This window comes from Bos taurus, chromosome 1 (assembly GCF_002263795.3).
Source record: "Bos taurus isolate L1 Dominette 01449 registration number 42190680 breed Hereford chromosome 1, ARS-UCD2.0, whole genome shotgun sequence".
NCBI classification, from domain to species: domain Eukaryota; kingdom Metazoa; phylum Chordata; class Mammalia; order Artiodactyla; family Bovidae; genus Bos; species Bos taurus.
The window spans coordinates 91,158,232-91,164,239 of record NC_037328.1 but is presented as its reverse complement, the minus strand read 5'-3'; the positions used below and the strand labels follow the sequence as shown (position 1 = coordinate 91,164,239).

General features: G+C 37.9%; 1 pseudogene; it reads right to left on the bottom strand.

Annotated features, from left to right (window-relative positions):
* Positions 1–211: 211 nt before the first annotated feature.
* Positions 212–6,008, bottom strand: part of LOC100137929 (E3 ubiquitin-protein ligase RNF135-like) — a 122,057-nt pseudogene continuing 116,260 nt past the window's right edge.

The window sequence follows — 6,008 nt, the reverse complement described above, 5'->3', positions numbered from 1 at the left end:
CAAGCAAGAATACTGGAGAGGGTTGCCATTTCCTCCTCCAGGGGAACCTCCCAACCCAGGGATAGAACCCACATCCCTTAGTTCTCCTGCATTGGCAGACTGATTCTTTACCACCAGCTTCACTAGTGATAAAGTGATGCTTTATCACTTTATCACAAGCTTCCCACCTGAGAGACTGGGAAATCAATATGTTTTAACACCCAGGGAATGTTTACATGTTCTTTTGCCTTATAGTCAGAGAATTTCCAGGGTATAAGTCATACAGGCAGAAGGCAAGGTGCAGAGGAAAAGAGACAGAGACTGGGCACTCATACAGAGGCTTCGCCAGATCAGCCACAGAATAAAAGGCAAGATTTCCCTCCTCAAGGTCTAGCCAGATGTCCACCACACTAGGTCTGTGTGAGTCGAAGACAGTTTCCTTGACTGTGCACCATGCAGACAGCTGGCTGGTCCCTTTCCCACTCTATACACCAGGAGTCTGTGGTCCTTCCTAGGATCTGGCTTTTCTTCATCCCTCCACAAGGTCACCCCAACTGTCCAGTGGCTACAATGCTGAGTGTCCACTTCCCAATACTGCTGCCCAGAAGAGAGGGCCTGGAAACATATGGCTTGGCTGGAGGCAAACCTTTCAGGACTCCAGGGTCAGGTGTGTGGAAAGTGAGATACAGTCACTGTCCAGTGATCTGTGGACACCTTCAGATTATAGGAGAGGCTCCCAAGGTCAAAGTTTGGACTGATGATGGTCTATCGAGCAGATGAAGAAACCTCTTGGGTGCAAGGTGGCTCTGGTCAGGCAGTGAGCATGAGGAAGAAGATGGAGCTTCCGGGAGTTCAACCTGTGTTCGTTCTTCAAGGGCCCATTGCTGAGTGAAATTTTCTTGTAATTTTCCCTGGATCTCTTCTAGGTCATAGAGAATATCTTTCATTTTTTTGCTCAGGTGGGCATGAAGTCACTAGTTTGGGAGAAGCCAAGGAAAGTTCACACCATCCGACAAAGCTCCTTTGTCTGATTCAGATTCTGGGAGGTGTCTGATTAAATAATTATTTTATTTAATCTACAAGTATAGATTAAATGATTTATTCCATTATTTAAAATACTTGAGCATTTAATGACATTTATTTCAACATGCCTTATACCTAACCTGGTTTCAGACAATAACTCTTGAATCTTGTTACCTGCATATTTTAACATTAGAGTTTGTTCATTGTTCTCTAACATACATTCTTATCTCTTTCTTTTAAAGAAAGGTCCCTCCAAGTTTTAGCTGGGCACATGGCCTACCAGTTGGGAACACAGTCTCTCAGACTCACACACAGGCATGTTGACCTCTGGCCAAGCCCTGGCCAGTGGGGAAGAAATAACAACACTGATTGTATATTCTGAGTGACAAACTCAGCAGAGAAGCTACTTGCCCTCATTCTCCCTTCACCTTCCACTGGCTAGAAATGATGATCACCATCCTTAACCCTGCTGCTGCTGCTAAGTCGCTTCAGTCGTGTCCGACTCTGTGCGACCCCATAGACGGCAGCCCATCAGGCTCCACCATCCCTGGGGTTCTCCAGGCAATAACACTGGAGTGGGTTGCCAGAAGCCATGTGTTAAAGTTTACAAAGCCTCCTCATCAGTCCTGGACTGTTTTCATGAGAGAGAAATAAATTTCTTACTTACTTAAGTCATCATGTTTCTGTATCTCTTTGTGATACCACACTAACTTTAACTTGTTCTCTATATAAAATAATTAATATTAACCTGTATGTATCACAGAAGAATACATTTGTATTCAGAGAAATTGATGACTTTGTCCATGATCATAGACATAGAAAGTGGCAAAGGGGTGTGTGAAGAGTGGGACTTCTGACTCCAAAGCCTGTGAATTCTATGCCTGATTCCCGGGCAGGGAAAGTCTGATCCAAGTGCCCCGTTCTCAAACGTGATTATAAATGCTAACCTCAGAGTTACTGCTGATTAAAGCTTAGGATACATAGTAACACTAATTAGGGAATATTTGGCTCTTTCATATTTGTTTTAAAAAGTGGTAGATAATGTGCTAGAAAAGACACCTCTAGGGTTTAGTTTGGGGCTTTCATCTTGCTCACAGGGGATGAAGGCATTCTTCCCATTCATGCCACCACATCCACCCTGACAAGAAACATAAAATATTTTGTTCCCCTAATGGAAACTTAGTTCTTAGAAGTTACAGTTAAATTTCCTCACTCTCAGCCTATAGTCCATAAAGTATCACCAGAATGTTAGGAAAGAGACTGATAGAATCTATTTAATTTTCTCAGTAGCCTAATGAGAAGAGTGTCAGTGAAAGAGTTCAGCAGCCAATGTCCCAAAGAAGATGGAGGTAGGAATACAATAAATCTAGACGAAGAAGAGCTATTTGGTTACAAAGCAGTGAATTGGAACCAAGGCAGCAATTCTCACTCAATCTAAAAAAGTATTTTGTTCTTGCAGCTGATTCAATTAAAATGAAGCACATGAAAATATCACATTCTCTTCTTCTTGGCACCAGAGTTGCAGGAAGACTAAAGAGATACTTAACACAGGCAATACTTCAGTCATAAAAACTAATCTGTTTTGTTTGTGATATGTTCAGGGGAAAATTCAAACCCACCAAGTACATTACAGTGGCTCAAATGCACGGTGGATTAAAAAAGCATTCTAAAAACAGGAGCTTTCATTGCAGATTTCCTCACTGTGAGAACCACGGTCATCAAATAAAGACAACAAATATTTGAGAGGAAGCCAAAGAGTGAAAAAGAAAAACTGAACACTTCTCTTTGCCATTATATTTACAAGCAAAGAATGTGAGCAAAATAAAAACTAAATAAAAACTAATTTTAAAATTTAGTTTATTTTTGAAAATTAGATCTGTTTTTAACATAAATGTGTGTGAATACATATATAAGTATGTGTGTGTGTGTGTGTGTGAGTGCTTAGTCACTCAATTATGTCTGACTCTTTGTATCCCCACAGACTGCAGCCCTCCAGGCTCCTCTGTCCATGGAATTCTCCAGGCAAGAATATTGGAGTGGGTTGCCATTCCCTTTTCCAGGATATAGATGTGTATATGTATGTGTATAAATATATAGTAACATGTGTATATGTGTATAGATATACAGGTGTCTATTTACATCTATATGCATGTACATACATGTGTATGTAAAATGCATGTGTTTGTCTATTTGTATCTTTTTTTTTTTCTCTCTAAAATTTTAAATCTGCCACAGGTATACATGTGTTCCCCATCCTGAACCCTCCTCCCTCCTCCCTTCCCATACCATCCCTCTGGGTCGTCCCAGTGCACCAGCCCCAAGCATCCAGTATCATGCATCGAACCTGGACTGGCGACTCGTTTCATATATGATATTATATATATTTCAATGCCATTCTCCCAAATCATCCCACCCTCTCCCTCTCCCACAGAGTCCAAAAGACTGTTCTATACATCTGTGTCTCTTTTGCTGTCTTGCATGCAGGGTTATAGTTACCATCTTTCTGAATTCCATATATATGTGTTAGTATACTGTATTGGTGTTTTTCTTTCTGGCTTACTTCACTCTGTATAATAGGCTCCAGTTACACACACAAATACATTTACGGAAGTTGGAGGTTAAGTGAAAGTTCTTTTATTTGTTAGTCATAACGATAAAGTGAAAAGAAAACAGATATTTCTTCTTAAATTGTTATGTTGAAAAATGTTGTTTTTCAGATTCTCATTTAAAACAAAACTGTGAATTCATACTTATTCACTCAGTCATGGCATTCCCCGTATAAAGTTTTTAAATCCAAGTGAACCACAGAGCAATCCAAACATAGCTCTGTCAGAGTACTGGAGCACTATATAAGAGAATAAATTCTTTATATGTTCCGAGCTTTGGCAGAAAATGAAATATTTCTCTAACATAGGATTTTGAAGTTAAGGAGAACTAATATGAAATAAATACCGTGGTCTCTTAATAGCTTTACTGAGGTATAATCAACATAACAACTAATTGCATCTATTTAAAATGTGCAAAGTAAAATATGATGTACATTCTTGATGTTGTTTAATTGCTGAGTCATGGTTGACTTTTGTGACCCCTTGGACTATAGCATGCCAGGCTCCTCTGTCCATGGGATTTCCCTGGCAGTAATACTGGGGATATGTAGTAGAGGTAGTAGATGTATTAAACTTATTACTTTTTCGAAGATTTTTTTTTTTTAACTTCCATATGAAGTTTAGAGTTAGCTTGTCAATTTAATGAAGATTAAATTGAATATACTCAGAATTTTAACCATATTGCATTCAACTTTTAGATACATTTATAGAGAACTGACCAATTAGCAACATTGAATTTTGGGACCAAAAACACACATTCTCCATTTATTGTGGTCTTTTAAATTCAAAAATATTTTGTAGTTTTCAACGTAGAGCTCTTTTAAGTTTTGGTTAAATTTATCCCTCAGTACTTGTTTTTTTATACTAGTATAAATGGTAACTTCAAAAAATTTTAATTTCTTGGGAATTTCCCTGGCAATCCAGTGTTTAAGGTTCTAATCTTCCACTGCAGGGGCCATAGGTTCAGTCCCTGGTCAGGGAACTAAAAATAAACAAAATACAAAAAATTTAGTTTTGTTTTATTTTTTGCTACTATTGATTGTGCGTTGATCTTATATCCTATAACATTTTGCTAAACTCACTTAAATTCTTCTGCTTCTTTCCAGCTTCCATCATATTTGACACATATGATTGGCAATTTGCTAATAAATATAATTTTGTTTCTTCCTCTAAATCTCTATGCCTTTCATTACTTTCATGGCATATTACATTGGTTAAAGCTTTCAATGCAATGTTGAATAGCAGTGTGAGAGCAGAAATCCTTGCTATTTTATTTTTACTTTACAGGGAAACATTCATTCTTTCAGTCTTAAATATTGGGCATAGTTTTTCATAAATTACTTTTACCAAGATAGGAAAGATCTCTTATATTTTTACTTTCCTGAAAACTTTAAATATGTTTCCTATATATTTGAAAATTTCATAAAACTTCTATTTTTTAATATGTTATGCAATTAGTACATTGATTTTGTAATATTTAGTCATGTGTTCCTAGGATAAATCCAGCTTATTCTCATCATGTATTATCTTTCTATGCATTATTGTGTTCAGTCTGTTAATATTTTGTTAAAATATTTTTTCATCTAGATTCATGATGGATATTGGTCAGTAGTTTTCTCCTGATATCCTCTTCTGGTTTTAGTATCAAAATAATACTAGACTCATAGAATGATATGAGAAGAATATCCTCTTCTTCAACTTTCTTGGAGAGCTTATTCAGTGGTAGTATTTTTTTTTTTTTCATAAATATTTGGCAGCATGTACTAACAAAGCCTTCTGGGCCTGGAGTTTTCCTTCATGGAAGGCTTTTAACTATACTTTTTTTTTCATTTTTTAATAGATATAGGGCTTTCAGACTTTATTTCTTCTTAAGTCAGCCTTGTCTTTTTCAAGAAATTTATCCATTTAATCTTAATTGTGGGATTTTGTTACTATTGCTGTTGTTTAGTTGCTAATTCATGTCTGACTCTTTTGTGACCCCCATGCACTGCACACCACAGGCTCATCTGTCCATGGGATTTCCCAGGCAAGAATCCTGGAGTGGGTTGCCATTTCCTTTCCTAGGGAATCTTCTGGACCCAAGGATTGAATCTGCCTCTCCTGCATTGACGGGAGGATTCTTTACCACTGAGCCACCAGGGAAGCCCACATTGTGGGATATATTGGTATAAAATTGCTTATGGTTTTTCCTGTGGTCATGTATGGATGTGAGAGTTGGACTGTGAAGAAAGCTGAGTGCTGAAGAATTGATACTTTTGAACTGTGGTGTTGGAGAAGACTCTTGAGAGTCCCTTGGACTGCAAGGAGATCCAACCAGTCCATCCTAAAGGAGATCAGTCCTGGGTGTTCTTTGGAAGGAATGATGCTAAAGCTGAGACTCCAGTACTTTGGCCACCTCAT